At 38.5% G+C, this 26,156-nt stretch overlaps 1 protein-coding gene across 11 annotated transcripts in view; it reads left to right on the top strand.

Moving 5' to 3' along the window:
* BAZ2B (bromodomain adjacent to zinc finger domain 2B) overlaps positions 1–26,156 on the top strand; it is a 229,667-nt gene that overhangs the window by 66,565 nt on the left and 136,946 nt on the right. For all 11 annotated transcript variants that reach the window (XM_063318319.1, XM_063318320.1, XM_063318321.1 and 8 more), the window contains exon 2: positions 3,403–3,445. The gene's annotated coding sequence lies outside the window, so the exon portion shown is untranslated. The remainder of the gene's footprint in view (positions 1–3,402; positions 3,446–26,156) is intronic.

The following is a 26,156-nucleotide window of genomic DNA, read 5'->3' on the forward strand; positions in this document are numbered from 1 at the left end:
AAAAATGCAGTGTGAAGGAGAACTTGTCATCATGACTGTTCCATCCTGCATGAACATCCAAGCCAAAGGCAATGCTGCCTTCAAGTTAGCAGCCAAAAATTATTGCTGTTTTCTTATCTTTCTAAAATAACAAGGGTGAAGTCAACATCCATAACATGATTATCCTTTTACCAGTCATAATACGTAAATTTGAGTTCTTTCTATGCTTCAATATACTTTCCCTATCCAGCTCATCAATTACTTCTGTTAGATTTTCTGATCCCTTATCATTGCATTTATTTTATTTTGAAATTCATTCCCTCCAGCTTTTAACCTTTACAAGAGTTCTGTGAAATAAGTTAGGTTGAAAAACCTTAAAACCTTACTTGTGTGATTGATACAATTGTCAACCAAAGCAATATTGAGAGTTCCTTTCCCCATATTTATTTTTGGAACTTACAGGTGGGAGGAGAATGCAACTCGGGCTGAGTTCCAAAAGATGTTCTACTGATGCTTATTATGTAATTTTTGTACCTAGAAAAGTTCTTTATTAATCTGACCACACCTTAGATATAGTGTGTTTATCCATAATTTAACCTAGCTATGAGTTGCTTCTCTCTCTCTGCTTGTCTTACGTGAATTTATAATTTTATTAGCCATTCTTGGGAGACAATTGAATTAGAAAAGTCAAATACTATTTGTTAAAGGGGAAATGCAAAGATCACCTAGGAAACCTAAAATGCTGAGTTGAGAACAAGCCTAGGACTTCATGGTCTAAGTCCAAGAGTCTAACTCTAACAGTTACGTCAATGATCTTGGCTTAAAGTGCATTTATGGTTAACAGACTGCAGTTTAATGTTAGGTTTATGACTGTACGGTTGCATCTAGATGAAGGTTTCTAATGCTAACTGTTCTGTCTTCCCACTGGGAAAGAAAAGATAGGGGTGGTTCTATAGAAAAAAAAAGGGAAAGTCGGCAAAAGAAGGATGTTACCATTAACCCCACTTACAAAATTCTAGAAATGAGCAGGACCATTAATAAATGTTTAATCTGGAAGGACATGATTCTTAGCCAAAGTGCTAAGCCACAACCTTTTAAAGACATTTCATAACAGGCAATGATTTACTTTGAGATTAGTACATTGGCATACTACAGTAGGAATGTACTATAATATAGGTATGCTGGGTAGGGTATAGCAGGGTAGATAATGCAGTATTTACGATGTATTTACGATACTTTCTATTAATATAGTTTTTTTTACATAAAACTTTCCTGAACTTCCAGACCATTGTTCTTGCACTAAATTGTGCAATGGAAAATGCAAAGTGTTTTATCATATACTACTGTGTTGACGCGGTGGCACTGCGGGTTAAACCGCTGAGCTGCTGAGCTTGCCGATCGGAAGGTCGGCGGTTCGAATTCGCGTGACGGGGTGAGCTCCCGTTGCTAGTCCCAGCTCCTGCCAACCTAGCAGTTCGAAAACATGCAAATGTGAGTAGATTAATAGGTACCGCTTCAGCGGGCAGGTAACAGCGTTCCGTGTAGTCATGCTGGCCACATGACCACGGAAGTGTCTACGGACAAACGCCGGCTCTTCGGCTTTGAAACAGAGATAAGCACCGCCCCCTTAGAGTCGGACACGACTGGACTTAATGTCAAGGGAAACCTTTACCTTTACCTTACTGTGTTGACACTGTACAGAATTGGTGTGTGTAGTAAAACATTACCCACTGAGATTTGAAAGTAAGAATCTTTTCACTGACACTTGTCAAATGACATTGCCTTGTACTTCTACTGCTCCGTTCTAGTGGTCACCTTTATTCTAGTAAGGTTCCTGGGTGAAGCATCTTTCAATTTCTGTGGGAAGATTTCAGTCAGAGCAGGTGGCTTTTAAAGTTCTTTTTCTGTTTCCTGGTAGGCCTTATTAAAATATTCTGCATTAACATCCTTTGTTCCGTACCAGCTGCATTGTGTTATATATCATTAGTTTTGTTGAGTTGCTTTATTGAGTAACTTTGAAGATGACCTTCAGGAGACAGATGTTTGAGTTGTCCTTTTCAATAGAGTACCTAGAATAGAATATCCTCACAAATTGAAACCCTGAATTTATCATAGATCTACGCTTATTTGGAACTTGGTGTTTTGTAGAGACCAGGCCTATCGTTTGTTTGAGTAGTCGGGTAACCGTCATTTTCTCTTTACCTTCTCTTCTAGCACTGATCTATTCCACTAACAAGTGCAAAAAATAATAGCTAAGAAGTGATTGTCAATTCTTTTTTGTCTGAAACTGAGAGCAGTTAAGCTTGTAAGAATCTACATAAATGTAGGGGATGTATTTAACTGATATGGATTGTTGTAATTTTATATGAATTTTGCTAAAACCTGTGGTTGCAAATAAATGTATATACAACATAAATGTTGGGATAAAAGTCTCTGATTTTGGATTGTCATATTAGGTAGGTTTAATTGACTTTTATCCAGAGCTTGCCTGGTCTGCAGACATTAGCTTGTTAGTAATTTTTATTTCCGTACCAAACGTGTACGGAAATAAAATCTGTACCATTTCTACAGATGTTTTGCTGTTGAATATATAAGAGTAGTCTCAATTGTTTAGCAATTCTGCCATGCATCTTTACTCAGTTTTCCTATTCACTCTTTTTAGGATTTCATTTTTTTTCCCCTGAGTAGAAGAGTGTGCTGGAAGTTTGGTAGAATTGGGTTACGTTATTTTCCCCTTCTGTGTCTCTCAATGAAATACTGTTTGTCGGTGGAGAAGCTCTGTTTCTTCTCTCCACTGTGGGATTGGGACTTCAATATCGGTGCTAACTATGCTGATGAGTGGACCTACCAGCTCCTATCTGCTGTCACCACAGTCCACTGGCTTTGTTCTACCCTTTGGGGCCCAGAGGTGGGTACCTGTGGGGGTACGGGGCAGCTGCTGTTCCTTCCCCTTGTTCCTGATTGTATCAGGAAGGAAGAGCAGTAGCAGCATCAGAGGGAAGTGGCGATCAGGGGTTTGGCAGAAGCCGCAACCCTCCTCAGATAAGGGCTTTAGCAGTTGCCCAGCAATGCCAACACCTCATGCTGGCCTTAGAATGGTGGACTTCTACTAGAGCATCAGTTCTCCCTGCAGATTGACACTTAGCATAGCTGGTGTACCAGCTTCCTGCCTGGCCTGTGGGTTTTCAGGCAGTGAAAGGAATCATTTTCTCCACTCTCCTGTGGAATCACACCATACATTGCATATTTTATTTAAATGGTGTCCATGATCAGGTGTTTTCATTGTGCATATTTATTGTCTGTTGATAATTCTTGATTGTTTATGAAAATGCCTGAATATTACATCTGATGCATTTGCTTACAGGATGTTGTTTACCATCTGTGAATAATTCAACTGAACATTGCTTTTCTTTTGTGTTTCAGCTTGCAAAACAGTGATGCCGCAGAACTGACCACATTGATCGCAGTAAGTAGTTAGTTCCTCAGTGTCTGACATAAGATAAATTTTTAAGAAGTGTGATTCGTATTGGAGAAAATAAGAATATTGGGTACAGCCCAGGGAAAGTTAAACGCACGAAAAACTGTGTAGCTTTATATGCATGGCTAATTTGTTGTAATTGGATTGAAGCATACCCATCTCTTTCTGTCTTGTATGTAGCATCTCTCACTATATATAACATAGCTGAGGAGCACTAGTTGGACAGAGTTAGCCTCTGATATTCCATTGTGTAGTTCCAGTGCAGTGTTGCTGTTACTCGGAGGACTTTCTTCACCTGAGTACATTCAATATGTAATGGTATGTGGGAATGACCTTGGGAGACGGTGCAGGGAGAGCCACAGACTAGACAACCATCAGATAAGAGGCAGCTGAGCCTGCAGAAGGAATGGGGACATGGCAAACATCTCAGAAGGGACCCTCCCTACTTCCTTGGATTGTAAAGGTGAGAGGGGAGAGATGTACTTTCAGACTTGCAAGATTCTGTGAATGTAACCTTACAATAAAGTTAGAACTAGGACTTTTGGGTGTGCTTCATGGCTGGACTACCTCTCAAGGCTGACACAATGTCAATGAGAAGTAAATGCCATTTTAAGGTTCTGTTGCAAATTGCACCATGTTATACGATTGTGCAAGTCAACATCTCTTGAGAGGAAATTGAACGAGCACTTGTTCATGCTCCCTGGCCCTGCAACCACTTTCTACGTGTACAGAGAGTAGGTATATATACTGTGCCTGTGTGGTTGAGGACATTCTTCCAAACTGGGCGCTTTCTCAAGTTATGCCAAGTGCATAGTTGTAAGTGAGGAGAGGAAAGGTGGCCATCTGCTCCCCCTTTTACATGCGTCAGCTGGACATAAAAGTAACAATTTGACCTTCCTGCTCCCATTAGGTGAGAACAAGCCCCTAAAGGCAGGAGTTTCCAAAAAGGAAAAGCAGTTTCAAGAGAGGAGACCTTAGATTAGGAAGGTAGTAATAGGAGGGGGAAAGGCGGGAGGAGAGGGGGAGGAAAATAGCAGCTAGTTACAGTGTTAAACTGCACATAAACATGCAGTAAACGTCTACAAGAAAACGAATGCTTACAGAGATTTAATTATAGATGTAGAACATGGAAACTGAGGATAAAATGGGCCAGGAACTCCAACTTTTGGCCCTGAGAGCGAGGCGTATGTCCCTAGCACCTAAAGGTGGTTTCTGGCTTTCCCAGCACTATCTGCAGATACGGGGTAGAATCCAAGAAGAGACACAATCACTTGTTCTTGTTGGGTCATCCTTTCTGGAGCCGGGGCCAGGCCTTTCATTAGCTATAGTGAGGCAGCTGCTTCCACAGCAGGTGCAGGGAGGGTAGCTGGGGACAGAGCGTGCACACACCTTGCTCTGCACATCTTAAGCTACCCTGCTTCCCTTAGATAGGGTGGAGGACACTGTTCTGTTTCCAGGGCTGAAGTAAGATTCATCTACTGGGTTGTTTGACTTCTTTATATGGAACCATTTTGACATTTACTGCAGACAGCAAAATGTCATGGGCCACCCAGGTAGGACTGCCGCAGCCACAGTATTCAGATTGGAGTCCTTAGCCCATTGTTTTCTGTTTACTATTGTCACACAGGAAAACGGTGGCCTCATTTCTAAGTGAAATTATACCCTGGATGCTGTTTGATGTTATCATTATTATGGCTCATTTGCTGCACAGAACACTCCATTTCCAGCCATTGGTACAAATTAGCAAAGCACTTTTTCATTCCCATTCAGAAGTCATACTGAAGCGAATGGTGAGAGTAAGAAATTTAGGGCTCGCCTGATTCTGTCATGTTTAAAAACAAAATCAGGGGTTGGATTTTATAACTGTAATTGCACAGTGTGGAAAGTAGTCTCAGATAAATGAGTGAGGTTTATTTCCTGATAATGCCTGTGGAAGTGTATGTGCCTTAGAAGGTTGATAGGTAGGTAGGTAGATAGAAATAATACCAAAATATCAGTGAGTGAAGTCTCCATTTAAAGCTACTCTTCTAAGTTTGCACTCTGGGAAGCCCTTTGCTGAACCATAAATGATATATTCAAGCATAATATATGGTTGGTTGGTTCCCTCTAGTGCCCGTGGTTGGATCCCATTGAATCGCTGTGTTTGGAATGGGATATTATAATCCTAAGTGCAGAAATAATTAGAAAAACAATAGTCTGCTTTCAGCAGTGGTAATGCCTAGGCCTTGATAGCATGTATTTATTGATTTAATTTGATGGTTTTTAGGCCACACATCATAGAAATCCCTAGGCAATTTACAGATATATAAACATACACAAATGATACATTCTTACATTAAAAATAGATTAAAATAGTTTCATTCTGGCAAGTTTCAAAAATTCTTAAAATAAGTAATTAAAGATGGAGGCTGATTGGCACAGATGTTTTTAAAGGCTTCTCAGTGCCCGACACACAAGGGAGTCCAGATACTGTACTGGGAAGTGAATTTCCACCACAGAGAAAACTAAACTCCATTGAGCCAGCGGGTTGGCTGCCCCTGGACAGGGGCCTCTCCAAATGATCTTACTGCCCAGAGGAAATCTTGAAGGGTTCCTCAGATGTCCTGGGCCCAAGTCATTTAGGACTTGGAAGTCCTGTTCCCCATGCCCTGGTTCATACCACACGTGATGCCCAGATGTGTATCCCTTCCTGCAATTCAAACTCATTTGTTATTTTATCAAACATTTGCCCAGTTGATTAAGATTTTTAGGAACTCTTGGCAGTCTTTGCGATTGCATTTGGAAAAATCTACAGTTTTGGATCCTTAACTGCTCTCCCACTCTCCAGGATATTTATAAATATTGAATAGCATTGATTCTAGCACAGAACCTTGAGGGACATGCCACAGCTCAGTTTCTTTTATTGTGAGAAAGGTCTTCATCTGTTTCTCAGGTTGTTTTTTTCTGCTTCTAAGTTAAAGAAATAGTAAACGTCTGTTTTAACTTTTATAACAATATGCTCCTCAGAAACTTTTCTCTTTTTTTCTTTTTTGCTTGTTTTATTGTAGCCTAACATTTCTCGCGGCAGGATTTTTTGGCCAGACTTATGGGAAAAGAAAAGAAAAGAAACCAGTTAAGGCTTAAGTAGTTTGTAATCTTCCAGCTGTTTTGGGGTTGCAGAAATTTTAGGGTCCTGGGAATCCTGGGGGTTTTAGTCCCAAATCATTTGGGATTACCAAACTCAGGAAAGCTATGTAAGAATCTGTTCGGTTGTTACAGCTTTTAAAATCTACTCATTAACTACTCTTGGACCTATTACCATCTTCCTGAATCTATTTACTTTTTCCCTTTCTCCCAGACCCTTCTCTTTATCACAGATTTTATAGTTCCATTTTTGAATAAAAATATATTTTATGTTGTATAAACCTGGGTGTAGTATGGGTAAGCTTAATGGTGATTATAGGAGAGAAGCCAAATTCAAGCCATAAATTATGAAACTGCTTTGTTATAACTGATCTTACTTAAAATTAAGCACCTTTTAGTGTCTAGAATATATGCTTTGGAGGGGTGCCTTCAAGTCAGTGTTGAGTCCTGGTGACTGCCTGGACAAGTCTTGGCAAGATTTCAGAAGTGGTTTGCCATTGCCTCCTTCCTAGGGCTGAGTGGGAGTGACTGGCTCAAGGTCACCCAGCTGGCTTTGTGCCTAAGGTGGGACTAGAACTCCCGGTCTCCCGGTTTCTAGCCTGGTGCCTTCACCACTACACCAAACTGGCTCTAGAATATATGCTTACCTGGGATTAATCTAAAGAAGTTTCAGCCTCTCCTTGAATGGCACCATTGGAGGGACACAAGGCTAGGAAAGATGGCGTCACTCTTCTCATTGCTAATGCACAGCCATTGGATTTGGGTGCCAAGTTCTTCACTGCCATTGCACTCCAAGAGGAAGAGAAGCTACACCCAATCTGATGTGGCTAGAACAGCTTGTATCTGGATTTATCACATTCTTCTGCCCTAATGTTCTGTCGTTCCATAGATTAAAACAACAACAGCCAAACCCCTAAAAATTAAATAAGAAAAGGCTAGACTTCCTTAAAAGCCTCTGACACTATTTAGCAACAGTCACAACTGCTGTATGGGACTTCTGCCTTACCATTCTGATGCTGAAGGCTAGCTTTTTAAATTTGAACATCCAGATTTTCCAATTCACCAGGAAAAGAGCCTAGCCAATTCAGTCTGGTTTGTGAGAACAGGTTGCTAAATTGCCACGTACATTACAGCCAAGCCCCAAACTCAGTTTTTTCCTACTCTGTCTAGACAAGCTGGTTTATCCAGGTAGAGTGGAAAAGAAAGGGATCAGGCTTTGTATGTACAGTCAAGCCAGACTCTTGAGAAGATGGTGCTCTGAGCTTTCTGGAGAGGCAGCTTGTCCAGGTAGAGTGAGAAGAATGTGAGTCTCTATCTTAAGTCTAACTAATATACTGGGATTGAAGCATCTAATGAAGAATTTATCTTCTGTTGATTCCTTTTTAATGGCATGTGATGTGCATGAATGTAGTTTATGAAGATTTCTGTTTTCTTTAAATGTACATATGCCCATTCAGTTCAGTAGGACTTCGAGCCTGGCACTGTATTATGTCAGCCCAGTTCTAAGCAGAATTATGGACAATGAATTTAAGACTGCAGTTGATGCTTTTCATTAGTATAGGCTTTTTTTTTTAATCCATTCAATTGTGTCCAATTCTTGGAGACTGCCTGGACAAAAATATTGTAATTATCTAACTGTACATCATATCAGCAATATTAAAAATAGAGGGAAGGGAATAGTAAATAAGGAAGAAAATTCACTCATACTTTTACCATCCACACTTAAGGGTATCAGGCTATTGCTCCATCTCCCTTCAGTCTTCTGAGTAAAGCAATCATGGTCATATTTTGTAACCTTTTATTATTAAGAGGTGCCATCCAGCTTGAAAGGAATTCTTTATATGCATTTTTTTTCCTACCAACCTTACCTTCCCAAACCACTGCATTTATCAAAGGTTTCAATCTAACTTTAGTTACACTGTATTATTTAGATCAGATTCCTGAATGTGTATTATCAAGGTGATGAGAAAGATCAATCCAAATTGAAATTGTGGTGATTCATGGTGCTGCAAAATTCAAGAACCTCTGTTTTATTGGCAGGGGTGACTAGCTGTGTTTTTTGTCTTTGTTGAAATAATACAACCTTTTAAAAATGAGTTGGTATGTCCTTATTAATTACTCTAATACTTATGATTTTGAAAGGCTATCATAAGAAATTATTGTCCAATCAGATGTTGCCCAATTTAGACAACAATCCTGTCTGAGCCTGGCCACCTGCTGATATCTGGCCTCTGGGTCAGTGTTTCTCAGCCTTGACCACTTTCAGATGTGTGGACTTCAACTCCCAGAATTCCCCAGCCAGCCATGCTGGAGAATTCTGGGAACTGAAGTCCGCCATCTGAAAATGGCCAAGGTTGAGAAACACTGCTCTGGGTGATCTTAAAGAAAAGGAGTCAGGACTATTTGGAAGAGTTTCTAATCCTATGAATATAGACTCCCGTGTCATGCAGCAAACTATCTGAATATCTCTCCTGGTTTCAAAAATAACTTGTTCAAGAGGCTGGCTGTTTTTGATATGAGCAAAGCCTCTTTGTGACTTAGTTGCTCAAGTTGAAGCTGATTGTGCACTCGGGAAACAGGACAGCTTTAAAACAGAAAGCCTGTCTGTTTATGGGTGTCTGGGTCGTGGTTGCTTAGCTAGCTCTTTCAGAGAGGTCTGAGACTTTTCATCACTGTGGATTGTTAAAAGTGGTTGATGATCACCAGTAGAGTTTGAATTGAATTTATAGCTGTTCTAATTGAAAATGAATTTGTTTTCTGCCTTTGGTAGTCAAAGATAAAGGTGAGCCTTTGTTTGATGCTGCTGTATTTTAACTGTGTCAGGGAATCCCAGGCAGGAGAACACTTATCTTTCCTTCTTCAGTGCAAGCTGAATATTTTAACGATAGTCTGCAATCTTGTATTTCAGTAGCGACCTTCATGCTTGCGTCCCACGGGTGCTTTACAATCAGTAAAGTTAAAATCAGATCTGGTAGCAGAGAGGGGGGAAATGCTAAAACAATCGTTTTAGAAATGCTGACTAAAAGGAATCCTTTTAAAGGTTGGTTTTAAAAGGCCCCCAAGTTGGGGATGCTTTCTGCTTACCAGACAGTCAGGGTCCACAGTTGAGTATGAAACTGTTGAAAGCTTCTCCACGCCAGATGGGCGGTGATAGAAATTTGAATAATAAATAAATAAATAAATAAATAATCTTTGACATTTTTTAGAATGGGGGAAAGGGTAGCATTGGAAAATGGCCAAATTTGTAAGAAGTGGGCAAATCTACAAAATAGGGAGAAACAAGTGATTTAGTGGCCAAAGGGACAATTTTGTAGTAAATACTGTATGTATCTTAGCAGGTTCCTGCTAAGTGATTACAAAAAAAGACCAGAGTACTCCTGCTGCTCATACACATTTGAAGCAACCAAAGGGCAAAAGCCAGCCCACTGACCAGCAGGGCTAAAAAAATGGATCTGCATCATATGAGGAACAGAAGACCTGATTTTGTAGAATTCCTGCAGTATTGCCTGAGGTGCTGGATTTTGTGAACTTTGCTTGAACTTGAACAGAACAGAATAGGAGGATTGGAACTAAACACAACTGGAGATCCAGGCATGTCCTTCCATTTAGGATAGAGCTAGTGGACCTGGGCTGCCAAAATCCAGAATTAGACTTTTCTGTATCTCTTTGCTACCATCTAATGGTCATCTGGATAGCCGCATTCCAAATCTGGTAGCCTTAATGTAGGGAATAGCTCCAAAGAGACTTGGATCTTGCTGAGGGTCTCTTTGGAGGGATGGTGGGAAGCATAAGGGGGACAAATGACAAAATGTACATTGTGACCTTGTGATGTGCATGTGCATCATTTTTCCATTGTGCTTAGGTGTGGGTGATACCGAGGCAGGGAATTCGAATAATTTTTGCCAATTCTCTCTGAAAGCCTTGTGCAGCCACTCCCACTTATCCAGAGAGATCCTAACCTGCCAAAGCAAATGTTTGGATTAAAGATGGTTGGATATGGAAGGAGAAATGTGCAAACATGCGGTGGTGAGCAGTGATGGGCATGCCTCAGTATGTCCATGTAACACCTCTGCTTTGTGAGCAACACTGGTTGTCAGTTTACTTCCAAGTATGATCAAGACACTGGTTGTTACCTATAAAGCCCTACATGGCATAGGGCCTGGTTACTTTAGGGACCACCTGTCTGCCGTGACATCTGCCTGGCTGATTTGATCCTGCAGGGTTGGTGCACTCTGGGTTCTTCTGATTAAACAACATCACCTCTCAGGACCTTGGAAGTGAACCTTCTCTGTAGCAATGCCTGCCCTCTGGAACGAGGTTCTCCCTGAGATCCAAATGGCCCCCACTCTGCTGTTGTTTAGAAGAGCTGTGAAGTCCTGGCTCTTCATCCAGGCCTTTGGCAAGGGAGAGTGAGACCCCTCACTTCCTCACGCCATCTTTTATCTTTATCTTTCATGTTTTATTGATTTTATTGAAATTTATTTTGTTTGTTGTGAGCTGCCCAGAGTTACTGAGAATCAGGCAGCATACAAGTTTAATACATCATCATCATCTTTCCCTTCCTCAGAGTACCCCAAGATTTGGGTGTGACTGCAGAACTGATGGAAAAGTTGCCTCTAAATTGTAATTTTTAATATGCTGAAGGAGAAATTTGTTAATTACATGGGCAGTGATCATATTAACTGTATTTGATTTAACTTTAATTAAATTTAAATTAACTAAAATTCATTTTTGGTTCTTTTTGAAGGCTAAATGTGGCCTTCGGTATGAAAGTTACATTTCCCTGTTCTAATAGAAATGTCCGTATAGTAGAGTTCTGCTCCTAACAATTCTGAATCCAACCCAATATCTGTTACTTGTTGAATTAAATAATTTTGACCAGATATTCTTGGAGAAATGGTCAAGTATATATTTCTTTTCTTTTGAGAATAAATCTGGACTGTCTCTAAGAATTGCTCACAATTGTTGCTACTAGCTTCTTTATTGCATCAACAGATCAGAACATATTTTTCAAAGAAGCAAGGGGCAGGGAGGCTACAAAGCTGTGTTCTCCTGTGTGCCTGTACAACCTACCAAGTTGGAGTGAGAGCTATGGTGGGTAAAATGTTGGACTGGGAATAAAGAAAGCCTGGTTCAGAGGCCCATTCTACCCAGGAATTCATTAAGTGTCTTCAGAAAGTTCTGTGCAGATGAAATTAGGGGAGATTCCCAAACATGTGGTTGAGTTTCTGAAAGAAAGGCAGAACATAAATGTAACAAATAAATGCAATGATATATAATAGTTTTTCAGGCTAATGATTAGCATATTAGTTCGCCAGACAGTGATATGTAATGATTGGTAGAATGCATTTTGCTTGGTGGATGACAAATTGGACAGGCCTGAACTGCACTGTCATATGATTAGTATTAGGAATTGGCTACCACAGTTCTCTAGTTGGGTTGACACACAGTGTATACCTTTTAGGTCTGGGTCTGTGTATTTTGATATGAATTATTCAGCTGCGAGGAAGATCAGAATACGGCTGTGCTGCACTTGAAAATAAGAAAAGGTACTTTGGAGTGCACAGGCAGATGAACATAGCAATTGTTTGTGACTCTTAAAACAAATGTGTCTTTTTCTGGGTTTGTGAGGATGCCCTCAGCAGCTGCCACGTTGTCTCAGGAAAATACACACCTGCTTTAAAGAGTTGCAGACAGTTGCTACAGTGGTCCACTGCATACTCCAAAGCACCTTTTTGGAATCAGATTAGAAGCACTGCATAGCCCTAGAAAGAAGATTGGATAAACCTATATTAGCACTTGGTCTGGTTTCCCTCAGCTTTGACCCTACAGCAGTGCAGACTGGCTGTAGTGTGATTCAGCACTGTCACATCTAAATTTGACTGTGCAGGAGGACCAAGGAGACATATAGAGCATTTTCATGAAATAATCATGATTATATGGGACCACATGATGAAGATACATGGAAAAGAGTAGTGCCAACAGACTCATTTCTTGTTTCCATCAAGTGAACTTAATTATGTGGTGGGAAGGTTGTCTGAATAAGGTTTTCAATCAATATGTTAATTAGTAGATCCTGTGGGGAAAAAATCTTTTGTTATCCATGTTAACCCTTTCCTTCTGTTAGCAGTTCAGAGGGCACAGAGGGCTGATTTGGCCTCTGCACTGCTCCATTGTCCTCTCACTCCCACTGATCTGGTTCTTGCATGGTATGAGACACAAATCTATCTCTTTGAAATATTGGCGAGTTGATACTAATCTATTCTGTTTAGTGTTTCCTCTGACAATAAAAAGAAATTATCTGGTAGAAACATATAGAAGTGTCATCATTATGTACTGTGCAAATTCCTGACCTTCGCAAGTAAGACATTTTTATTTTAAAAATACATACAGGTAGTCCTTGCTTAGCAACCACAGTTGGGACTGGCAACTCAATTGTTATGTGCAGCAGTTCCTAAGTGAAACTGTGACTGTGTTGATGATCTTAGCTTTCTTTTGCTTTACAGACCTCTGAAGGTCATAAATGCGAGGACTGGTTGCAAAGTTACTTTTTCATCGCTGTCGTAACTGTGAACGGTTGCTAAATGAGTCTCACTAAATGAGGACTACCTGTATTACAGAAAAAACAAATACAAATCTCTCAATTAAATCTCAGTTCTCCTTTGATGCTTTGAAACTGAGGGTATGGTTGCTAAAAAGCCCTTTTTTGCCATAGATTTTCATTAACTTAAGGCAGTCTTAAATAATGTAGGGTTCTTTGTGTGTCTGTGTGTGTGTGTGTGTAGAGAGAGAGTGAGAGTAAATGGGGCATCTAAATTATGACTTTTATTCCTTCACCTAAGGGTGATGATTTTTGTTATTCTGGGTATAGTGAATTCTCAGACCCAGCATGAAACCATAAATTTTATTTTAATATCCCAAAATATTATGGAAACAAGATCATTTCTTTTCTGCAGACAGTTCAAAAAGAAAACTAAAAATTCACTACTTTTTATGTTCGCAGCACCTGCAGATTTAATTAAACCTTTCCTTCTATATAATAACAATAATTATAACCGAGAAACCTAAAAGAATAAGATCTCTAAGCACTGCTTTAAGTGTTTGCAATAAGTAAAACTGTTTAAAATGGAAGGCAAGAAGTAATTACACATCTCGAGATTATTTTTTAAAAAAAAGCAGTTTTGCAAAACATACATGTAGATTATAAAGAGACAAATATTAAGTTTGAAGTGCTGCAAATGAATATGAGTTACTTGGTGTTTGTAATTCAGAGACTCATTTGCTGACAAATCAGCAGTAAAGATTAAGTAAAACCTGTGTTCTATGATTGAGGAATACAGATTAACTTGAAGGAAAAAATACAGCGATGGAAAATGAAACTGCTTTTTTAATGTTAATTCATGACAATATTGAACCCTTGTTTCTTCCAAGAATTCCAAGCTTAGAAGCAAATTTTATTTCAGCAAGGATCTTTTATACAAAGAATTGGAAAGCCATGTTCCACCTGAAAGTGGAGAGGAAGCATAAATTCAATTATGGGATAGGCAGCCTTGTACCTTCCAGATCTCCCATAACATCAGCCAATATGATCAAGGGACAGGGATGATAAAAGTTGAAATCTTAAAACATCTGTCAGATACTATGTTGCCCACTACAAAGCAGTACTGGATCAAGAAATGTCAGTCTTTTCATGATACTTGTACATGGAATATTTTTCACAAGGATTTGTTATTGAAACAGGCCACACACAAAAAAGCTGTAGCATGCAATTCTGTCGGCAAGCTTTCAGCTAGCCATGCCCTCTTGTACCATAACCCATACCATTTTCTGTCTCACTTTTTTCCAGTTTCTTCCTCATAATATGAACAAGCTTTCCATAGCTACTGAGCATGCTTTGTCATAATTTAGTTATATTTGGAATTCTCCACCATTTCCTCCCAGAATCATTTTTGTAATTTCTGCATTTGTGCAAATCTGAGTTTTTCCCAGACATGGTAGGTACATCTATCTTATGTCTGAGTTTTGGCCCAACCACCAAATGTGTCCATATCTGGACATAAGAAATAGAAGGAATTATATCTCATTGATACATATGAATAAAAACAAATAAAACCACTAAACTCAGAGACATAAATTTCACTCTATATGTGTTTAATATAAATATATATTGTAACAGTAGGCACTTCTTTTAGTAAACTAACCTATATTTCTGATCAGTAGACAAACTTTTCCAAAAATGTTATGAGAAAAAAATTAAATTCTATTTCCACAGAAGTTGTTATTCCTATGGTAGATACTAGTAGTAATAGTTAGCAGGAGGCAGCTTTCCAATCTACAGAAACATAGGAGTGAGTCTCCTTGAACCAAATAGGGCATTTTAAGATTGTTTTTGGGTGGAGTTGCTAGTGTCCATTGCCTAAAAGCTTTAAGGAACAGATTTCGATTGTGCATTATCAGCTGATGATTAGCATCTGTTAGGAGGAATAAGTAGTTTATTAAGCTTTACTGTACAGATGGCAATTGGAAGGATTCGATGTAAACTGAATTTTCTGTGGTGTCATTTTATTACTAGGAGCAGCTGGTTTTATTAGTCAAATAGCAGTAGTATGTTTGAATAAAACTCAAGAATTCCTGTTAGTTGCTATTGCTTAGGACGTGCCAAAATCGCCCAAAGAAATTGTTGTTTACAACAAAGTTTCTGTAACTTGTTTAAGGGATAAATATGTTAAATAAGGCTATAAATATAAGGAAGATAGCTTTAAAGGTTAATTTGCTGGAGCAGCAATTGCTTTTCTGCTTATTTTTTTAATCAAATAACCAGCATTTCAATTCTTAAAGAAATAAATTCTAGTTTCCTATGTGCAAATAGAGCTACATAAACTACACATTGAAAATTATTCCTAAAGAGAGACGTAATTTAAATCTTAACCAGACTTGAGCAGATAATAGACTCTGTCCCTCCATTTACATTAGTCCAACAAACATAAAATTGAGAATTTGCATTTACAAAGGTAATATGCCTTAGCAGTGTATATTTACCTACTCAGAATAAATCAAGCTGTATTAAATGTGATCATACAGTTTGGTCTAGATTCCCTGATATGGTGCCTCTGGGTATCTCCTTTGGTGCCTACCAGGAACCCTACCCTAGTCATGACCCAATGTTCCTGGCAGACCACAGCCATGTTCTAGGATATGAATTCACAAGTACAGCTGTGGCCGTTGGCCAAAAAGGTTGGGGATTCTTCAGCTAGATAATTGTAGACCCTGACTTTATCGTCTGGCAGGGGGCCCTGCTTATGTATACATATAGAAGCACACATTTAATGTTTCTCCTTTCCCCTACTCCCACTGCAAATCTCTGTTTTAAAATTCTGTCTGTGTACCTGATAGGTAAGATCAAAATACAAAATCAAACTGAAAGGGGGAAAATATTGGTAATACTGATGACCTGAGCATTTGTAAGTTTCATAGTTCAAATTCACTCAAATGATACCACCATCTTAATTCCAGGAATAGGATGGTTCCAGCTGATTTGGAAATAAGCGTCTTTATATGGCTGTCCAACTGACCGTGACTATAGAATGTTTTAACAAATAGCAAGGGCAAAAATGTGGGTCATCTTCCATCTCTATGGTGGGCATCATGGACTATAGCTCCAAACACCCAGTTTTAATTGCACAACAGGGACTTACTTGGTAAATTCATACTTTACAGCACAAGATGAAATATGCACACACACATATACATTGATTGTAATATCATTGCACTAATATCATTACACAGTTGTATAATTTATTGGTATTGCTCAAAGAAATAAACAGGCCTGCAGTCCCCAGCTTTTGAAGAAAGTACATTATTGGTACATTATTGCACTGGTGGGATCTCTGTCATATATGATTTGTTGCAGTCACACAAGACAGAAAAACTACAAGGGAGATTCGTATATGCTAATGTGCCAAAAATGATGTGTCACAATAAAGAACTGTAAGGTGGCACAATATATACATCCACTGTAACAATAATATTAACAACAGAAGTGATCCTTTAAAAGCAATCAAAACCTATGATTTGTCCACATTGGTTCTTCAGGGTGGTAAAAACCCCTGAAAATATTGTCAGCCCAGTGCCAAAAGCAGGCATCTTTTGAAGCAGTCCCCAGCTTTTGAAGAATGTACATTATTGGTACATTATTGAACTGGTGGATGTCCATTTTGTGCAAGAGATGGCACAAAAGTTGTAGAATTGTACAAAATTTAAAATCACCAAAATTTTCATGGCATCTCCAAGACCAACAAATGCATCATTACATAAGCTTTTGTGGATCACTGCTGGGCATCTGAAAACATTTGAGAAGGTGGCAGTAGCAAACCAGTTCTATAACACTGTATCTACATAGGTGCAGCCATCAGGAGTCAAGACTGACTTGAGGGTGATCTGATCCCCATTTACAGATGCATGAAGTAAACCTTTGTTGGTTTTGTTGCAAAAAGCTAATACAGATACTCCTTCGGGAACTTTTACAGAAATTAAAGTAACACAAGTCCTACCCATTTACTCACTAAAGGAGACGAAATAAATAATTCATCACTATTTTTCTTTATACTTTTGGATCTCTAGGTTATTCTTGATCCTGCTGTCAAAGTATATGCCACGTTAGTCAGCTCCTGTCAGCAGAATGGGAAGGGGGCAATTTCCCTCTCCTGCAGTCCTTTCCCCATCCATCCTTTTAAATATATTTTGATGGGTTGGGGGCCTACTGCAGCAGGTTTTGTGGGATAGAGAGGTAGTTTAGGAAGAGAAGAGATTTCTGGAAGATTTTTCTGTAACAGTGCTTGTATATATCAGCAGTCAGTGATGCCTGCTTTTGGCACTGGGCTGACAATATTTTCAGGGGTTTTTACCACCCTGAAGAACCAATGTGGACAAATCATAGGTTTTGATTGCTTTTAAAGGATCACTTCTGTTGTTAATATTATTGTTACAGTGGATGTATATATTGTGCCATCTTACAGTTCTTTATTGTGACACATCATTTTTGGCACATTAGCATATACGAATCTCCCTTGTAGTTTTTCTGTCTTGTGTGATTGCAACAAATCATATATGACAGAGATTCTGGAATTTCATAATTTCAGGCCATCAGTAAGAAAGCTATGCATTTAAATGCATTCCTAAATAATAAAAATCTAAAGTGCAAATAGAAAATTAACATACAGGAAAAAGTATTGCAGAATGCTATTTGTGGTGGAAACTTGTTGCAGAACCCTATTTGGGACAATCAGAAATGAAATCCTAACTTTGCATCAGAATGTTGGACTCCTAGATCTGCACAGAGAAAGAATCTGCATGAGAATTACATCTGTAATTTCTTTATCTTCTTGGAACCACAGTTGTTGGAGTGACATTACTGCTTTATTAGTTTCTATTGAGATCTTAAAAACTACAGACAGAAAATAGAAACAGCTCATACCACACCCCAAATGGATTCCATATGTAGTGCTACTTTTAAAATCTTGGAACATTTAAGACACATTAAAAAAAAAGCATATGGGAGGATATTCCTGAGAGAAGTTGACACTGAGAACTGATTCTGCTCAAAGCTTCAGCTTAAATAGCCTGGGTGGCCTAATTATGCAATGGAATGTGCACCCAAATCTGCAGGATAATCTGTGGCAGCAGCAAGATACATGTATATTGCAAAAAGAGATGCCTCTGCTCACTTTTGAAAGAGCCCATCATCATCTTGTCATTGTCATCTCATTACAGACCGTAGCATGTCAGTAGTAAATAACAATGTATGGACCAGTGTAAAACTGGTACATTTTGCTATCTCATTAGTGGGACAATATCCCAGATGATTTCTTTTTCAGGGTAAAAATACACCAGACATCTCTTTTCATATCCAACCATCCCACATCTCCAGAGCTTTTATATGAATTTCCCCTCATATGCATAGCTGCTAATGTAAAGCCCCGAGAAACTTCAAAACATAAATTTCCTGGAGGTTGTACCTTGTTAATACATTTCTCTAGGACAGGCTCTTTAGACATCTATTTCTCCAATGTAAGCTCTTTTTTTTTAACATAATCCTTTTTGCGTTTCAGTTTCAGAAACACATTCTTTTTCAGATGCATTCCTCCTGAACAATTTTTGGTGTATGGAGCTTTTTATGAGACTAGCAGGATTCAGGCATTACTACTGCCTTTGCTACAGCAGAGTCTGTTTTGGCGGATCTCCAAAGCTGCTCCAAAACATTTTTCAGCCTTAGGCAGAACAGTAAATGCATCCATTCTACCCCACCCCACCTCATCCATGCCCAAGTCAAGATTCGTATTAGCAAAGGCCATCCAAGTTCCTTTGACGTTCAAAGCAGAAAATCCCTCAAGCATCTGTCCCCGTCTTTGTCAGCGTACCCCTAACAAATCAAACAGTTCACAACTTACTGACTGGCTCATGACATCCAGAGTCTGTTATCTGAAGCAGATGCTTCGCTTTGCCAATGGTAGGGCCAGCCCTGTGTATTTTCAGATCAGCTCTCACAGAAATCCTTGGTAAATTTCTTTTATGTGCATAATCAGTGCAAGGGCTACATTGCAGAAGACATGTGCCTGTTTTATCCAGGTTCACATTTTAGTTAGTGTGAAAAACTGTAATCGAGATAAGGTAATATGTTCCTGTTGGTGGGCTACAGTATCAGGGTTAGCTCTGCTGTTTCTCAAACTGTTCAGCTCAATAAATGCAGTTAATGTATGTCCTCATATATAGTTATTGTATATGGCTGGGCTATAATGCTTTCTGTCCCCACCTTTTGAAGACAAGGAACTTTAATTGTTTCAGGCACATAGGCAGAACAGAAAAGTAGGAAACGTGGGAGCTTTTGAAACTCCCAATTTTTCCAGTTGGGCATGAATGTAAAATGGCTCATCAGAACAGAATTCCTATCAGCCACATGAATCCAGGGTGTGGAGTCTGGAAGAGAGAGATGCATGTATCATCTGTTTTAGATGTATTACAGAGGTGATGTCAAGGTGAAAGCAGACTTGCAGAATGGTTGAAAATCATTGATATTCTGACTCTGAGGCTGTAAATGGCTCTGTGGCAGATGGAGTCTCTGTCAAGGAAGAAAAATGGCAGCTCTGGAGCATCAGAGATGTTTTTCCTAGCAGCTCAACTCACGGGCTGTGACCTTCCAGTGTTCAGGAGTTATGCTTCTGCTTTAATAAATTGTCCTCTGCTTTTTATTCCTTAAAAGTAGATAAATAGTCGTCATCATAATTCAAGACAAATTGAGCTGTTTCATTATAAAAGGAACATAAGCCTACTTTATTACCTACATGCTTAAAATGACAGCTTTTAAGTGTGCTTGCTTTCCTGAATGGAGATAGGGGACCCCAGCATTTTTTAAAAGCTATAGCCATAGGATTAAAATTAAGAAACACAAAAACCTAAAATAAATTAGATTGTGCTAGGCCCTAGAGCTAGTATTGTCTTGGAATACCCTTGAGAGAGAACAGAAAATAAGATATTTAAAGGCACAAGTACAAAAACCTCTGTGTATCTGATCGACAGGGATGACTGAAATTGTAGCCTTGTGAACATTTCAGGACTTTTTAGCCGCCCTTTGATAAGCTGCCTGTGTTATACCATAATGGATTATGTTACTCTAGATCAGAGCTAAATGTCAATGTGTCGTATTTCATTGATTTTGATTAAAATGATTGGTAACTATGTGGTTTAATGGAAGAAAGCTGTGTTGATCTGCTGAATAGCTTCTGCCTACCAAGCCCTACGTTTGACTTTCCAGACAGTTCCATTGTAATAAGAGACAGGAAAAGGTTTTGTGGATGTCAGAACATAGGTGTCTGGTGGAAACCACGATGATGAAACAATGATGAAATGTATTTCATGATGCAGACTGTGGCCTTTTGTACTTGCATCCTGCTTGTTTTATCAGTTCTCCCTCTTCAGCCTCCCATAGACACCTGCAAGGAGATGAGATTAAAGTTAGCTGATTTCAAGAACAAGACAGTTTTATATTTCTTTTAGATACCTATCTCTGACTCTAAACCCAGAATGGAAGAATAATGCTGCCAATGTTTAATTCTAAGTATAAATCTCTGGAGGTTGCTGCTTTACTGCGCAGTTGGCTTGTGTGAGGCAAACTGTATTCAGAAAAGCATTTAAAATAATTTCACGCTGATGCCATTTCTATCTCTTTTGCCTGAAAAATATGAACAACTATGAGTTCAGATAGTTCTCGCTTAACAACCACTTGTTCATTGACCGTCCAAAGTTGTGATGGCACTGAACAAGTGGTACTTATGACTGGTCCTTGAAGTTCTGGCCGTTGGAGCACCAATCATGTGATTGCAATTTGGGCACTTGGCAACCCTCTCTCTCTTATGATGGTTGCAGCATCCCACAGTCACGTGATTGCCATTTGCGACCTTCCCTCTGGCTTCCCACAAGCAAAGTCAATGGGGAAGGTCGCACATCGCTTTGGTAAATACCTCCCACCTTCACCAACCCGTGCCCTCCTTTCCTCAGTTCCCCTGCGCTCGCACTGCAGGATCCCCTCCCCCAACTTGTGTGCGGCCTGCACGGGGCCTCCACCACCCCGCATGGCACCCCTGTGCTTTTTACCTGGGACTCCCGCCACTCCCCATGTGTCTTGGGGTTATGATGGCAACCAAGACTGCCTGGATTGTCGTCGCTAAGTGATGTGGTCATGTGACGTCACGCTTTATGACCGCATTCCTGACAGCAATCCCGGTCCCAATTGCTGTTGTAACCCAAGGACTACCTGTAATGATACATTGTGGCTTCTACTTCTTTATAAAAGGTTTTGATTTGGTTTTATCCTTTCAATTTTTTTTCCTAAGGCTTCTTTTCTAAATATTAAACCAATTTTCAGAGAAACTTGATTAAATGGTAGCTCACAGAATACCTAGTTCAGAGTAAGCAACTTCCACTTAGTGGGGCCTGCTTTTTGAGAATATAGCTCTGAGGGTAATAATATGGTGACATCATTGGATGAACTTTTTAAAAGGATTATTTAAAAAGATTATATTTTGCAGCTAAAATATGCAACATTATTGGAGAACAGCTAAAATTACATTAAATTAAAAGTTTCATGGAAGTATAGACATTAAAATATTTACATATTTCTATATTAAAAGGCCTTGCAGAATAAAAATATTTTTGCTGCTGGTGGAAAGAGAACAAAGTAGGTGCCGGCAGTCTACAGCTATTCCCTGCCCCCTCAAGATAGAGGCATTAACCCAATTCTTGGCTGAGGTTGTTTATTTAAAAAGAAATTATGCCTTTAAGAATCACCATTTTCCACTGCATTTCAGGCAAGTGGTTTCAGGACTGCATAACAATCATACTGATCTCACTTCCTAGCATTCAAGTATCTACCATCATTCATTTTGGGCATGCATAAATAGTTGTCCTTTCGTTATGGTTTTGTTAAAAATGTTCTCTAGTAGAAACCTGTGAATAATTGGATAAGTTATTTTTAATAATTCTCCAACTAGCTAATTTAGAATCGTTTCTCTTAGTAATCTCATACTGAGAATTGCTAATATGGTTCTTGCATATTCCAAGGGACATCTGCCATCCTGCAACTTTTGAGAATATCTTGATGCCAATCTGAGCAGCCTATGGCCCTGAAAACCATGGCCAAGTTGTTCAATTGGACATATTTCAGAGCAATAAATAATAATTAAAATGAAGGTTTCACAACTATAACCTGCCTTGGCTATTCTTTGTCCCAGTTGATAACAGTTAGAGGTATAGAAAGCAGTAAGTGTTTATCACACAGAAAAGCGACCTTATGCTTTCCAGCATCGAGGCTTTTGCATTAGTATCTGTTCTCTCTCAAACTCTTGAGGTTGTACTTTTTCTCCAAAAAGTGAGCCTACTCTCAGATTCACAGTGTCTGCTCCCTCTTTGATATCCAGACATAGAATATGAATTGATTTCAGTGGGTAGAGGAGGAATTAAGCCTTGCGATTCAAAATGGGTACTCGGATTGATTTTACTGTATTTCTTTTGTGGTTGCTGCTGCTGTTAGTCAAGAGTGTTGCATTTTGCTTAACGTTCAGATAGTTGGAAGCTCCTTATCAGCTGCCATAGAACTTCAAGCTTTAGAATCAAAGAAGCAATAGAAATAGATAGAAACAAGGCTGACATTAAAGATCCCCTATAGTTTCAGTACGAATGCTTGGATCCCTAAGGAATGCAAGACTGGTTGTCTTTGGAATGCAGCTCAAGCATGATAAGCTTAGTTGCATTCAAAGAATTTGATGGAGGTCTTCCTTGACACATAACTTGCTGGAACCTGTGCATATTTTAAAAATGTATGCTTATTCAAACTCTGAATTATTCCTAAATAAAAATGATAGTTCTCCAAGGATCCACATGGATTGATTGCAAGATGAGAAAAGTCACCAGGTGAGAGGAAAGGAATCCTAAAGCTAACTCTGGAAGTTGTCTCCAGCTGAAAACAAAAAATGTGTAAATTAAGAGACCTTTAATCTATTGGGAACCTTTAATTTCCCAATCTGGTTTCCTCCACATGTGTTCAGACTGCAACTCCTAGTTCATGGTGTTACAGAAAAGTAAGAGTTGGATATCCAATACATCTGGAGGGTACCAAGTTGGGAAGGGTGCTTTCATTGTATTGTACAACTATTTAGGCTTAGAGTAGTCCAGTGGAAGGCATGTTTTTTAAAGTTCAAAATAACTATTGATTGATTCAAAACTCCATTTTATCTTATAAACATTCAACCATGCAGCATGGAGGTTGGCTGCTACTAAAAGAAAAGGTGAAATATCATTCCCCTTCCCCAGTCCCTTTTACGTTCATGAAAGAAATTTCTCATGGTCACTGTCTTCAGGATTCCTTGTGAATCTGTGGTTTATTTCTATTACATTGTTACAAAATGTTAAGTCTGAGTTCTCCAAGAGTGAATACTTCATTCTTTATAGGAAGTAGGGAATGTTGTAATAGAGATAACAAGTACTGTAAAGTGTTAAGGTATGAAATGTCAGACGGGTAGCTGATTCCTAAAATTTACTACATCAGCATATTACTGTTCAGGATGTGTGGAAAAAAAACTAAGTAAATCCAACATAATGTTACCTAATACCAGCATAAATGTTTTGGATTAGTGTGTTGTGTTGCCAACCCCATAAAATTAATACTTTCCATTTACTCTGCTAGATGTGAGTAATTATAATCTGTGACTACATTGTCCTCTTTAGAATCTAAATTTTAGATGGATTACAGTTCTGATTTAGTCCATGTTTACATGGATTATACAATTTAAAAAACACTTTAGGAAATAGTTGAAAGCTGAATTGGGACTAATGGAAAAGGGAGCCAACCCAGAGCTCTTATCATGTCCAACAATAGTTTACCAACTATGTTGTACTTGTGGCCACCTATGTAAGTTGTGTCAGTATGAATTAGGTTTTTAAAGTAGCAAGTATCAGATGAGTTACTCCTCTGTTTAATAGCAGTACAGCTATCTCAGAAATTATTGGTGCCATGCATTAGGATTAATTACATCAGCAGAAGGATGTACTGATAACTTTCCTAGTTGTATGCAGGTTAATTAAATCGAGTTTATGCACTCTTAATAAAATATTTCAGAAAATGAAAGCTTGCATTTTTAAAATTTTGAAATGAATAGCTTCTTAAAGGACGATGGCTTTCACTTTATACAAGAATATTGTTGCCTGTCAATAATTTAAGCATTTTTTTAAAGGGCATAGTATTTTTTTCAGGGGCATGACCTAAGAATAGGATTCTAAACAACTCAAACTTTTCATCGTCAACTCATCTTGAAATGAATAGCTTCTTCTTAAAGGGCTATGACTTTGCATGTTACAAAAGAATATTGTTAATTGCCAACAATTCAGTCACATCCTGTAATTTAAAAATGGCATTTGGAATTCTAGTTTCCAGGTGATACATGGTATGTATTATAGTTAAGATTATTTTCGTATCATGGTGGTCTTGCATACAGATGAATTAAAACATAATTGGGATATTTCTTAATAATTATTAGTAATTACTGTGGAATGAAAAGGTTGAATTAAATTTATACACAATCATTTTCATTTTTAAACTTCCTCTGTTATGTTATATATTAGTATGATTGGTACACTTCTGTAGTCGAAATGGCAAACAGTTTTGATAAATACTCTCAACAATTTTCCAGAGAAATAAATCGCCTTTGTCTCCTTAGTACCCATTGATTTTTCCTTCAAGGGTGCATTAACGATGCTGGTAGAACCTGTGCTGTTAGCATCTACATTTGGCGGGGAGAAAATGTTAAAATAAAAAGCATGTATAATATTTAAACATTGTCGTATAATACAGCTATATTTGAATCCAAGAAAACTGAAGGAAGGACAAAATGCTGAAAAGAGGAGGGAGGGGGGAGAATCAGGAGAAGAACAAATGATGCAAAAAGAAAATGACACTGAGGTCTTGGTTTAATACATATGTATTCCAGGTTGATGGTTGATTTCATTAGCAAATCTCATTGTTATGCAATGTCTGTTCTTCTGCAGCAAAATGAATATTGTATTCTCACAGGCGGTGTGTCTATTTTCTGTTGATGGATAAATGAAAGGATATATATTTACTGCTTTTCACAGACTTTCATGCATTTTGTAGAAAAAAAAAGAAGCTTCTGAATCGGTTTTTCTTTCTCCCCCTCCCCTTCTGTTCTTGTAAAGCTTTTAAGAGCTGCATATTAATGAATATTTTAATACACAGTACCCTGTACAAATTAACCGGCATTACAGTGGAGATAGTCAGGATGAATTTAGTTGCTTTTTCATGTTCTGGTGGAAAGGGGTTGCATTTAAGCAAGAAACCTCCTGAAAGCTGTCAGTCTAAGTACGCAAAGCTTTATTACTCTATACAATAGCAACTACTCTGATATCATCTTTTTCCTATACTCTCTTTATAAAAGTGATACAGGAATTTCATTTCCTTACAGCTACTATAATAACTATATATATAGTTATACATATTTTGTATTTTATATATTTAATATAGTAATATAAAATATTTTAAATGTTCATGGTTATAAAAGATCATGAACCTGCAAGCTTTTCTGAATTGCTGCTATAGTGTAATCAATTAAAAAATTAGAACAAATGTAGAAAATTTTACCCTATCCTGTCCCGATATGGTTATGGAAAATAGGCAGAAATATAAGCATCCGGGTTTCCAGAGATGATATAATTTATTCCTCACTGTCTCTGAATTTCTTCTTAGGATCCAGCTCATAGGACTAGTGATAGGATTTGGAAGATGTAATGAAAAGTTAGCAACTGGTGGCTAATAGATTTTTCTTATCCCAGCATAGCTCTTTTTTGTTCAGGTACAAATATGGTAGCCTTGCAATTAAAAGAACACTTTTTTTACTTGCCTGAAAGTCTCTAAAAGTTCTTCATTTTCTACAACAGGAGTGTGCAAACTTAGTTGTACTAAGGATCACATATGGCATTGAATGGTATGTGTATGGAAGTGGGGGGGGGCTGCGTG

This window comes from Candoia aspera, chromosome 1 (assembly GCF_035149785.1).
Source record: "Candoia aspera isolate rCanAsp1 chromosome 1, rCanAsp1.hap2, whole genome shotgun sequence".
In the NCBI taxonomy this organism is placed as follows: Eukaryota; Metazoa; Chordata; class Lepidosauria; order Squamata; family Boidae; genus Candoia; species Candoia aspera.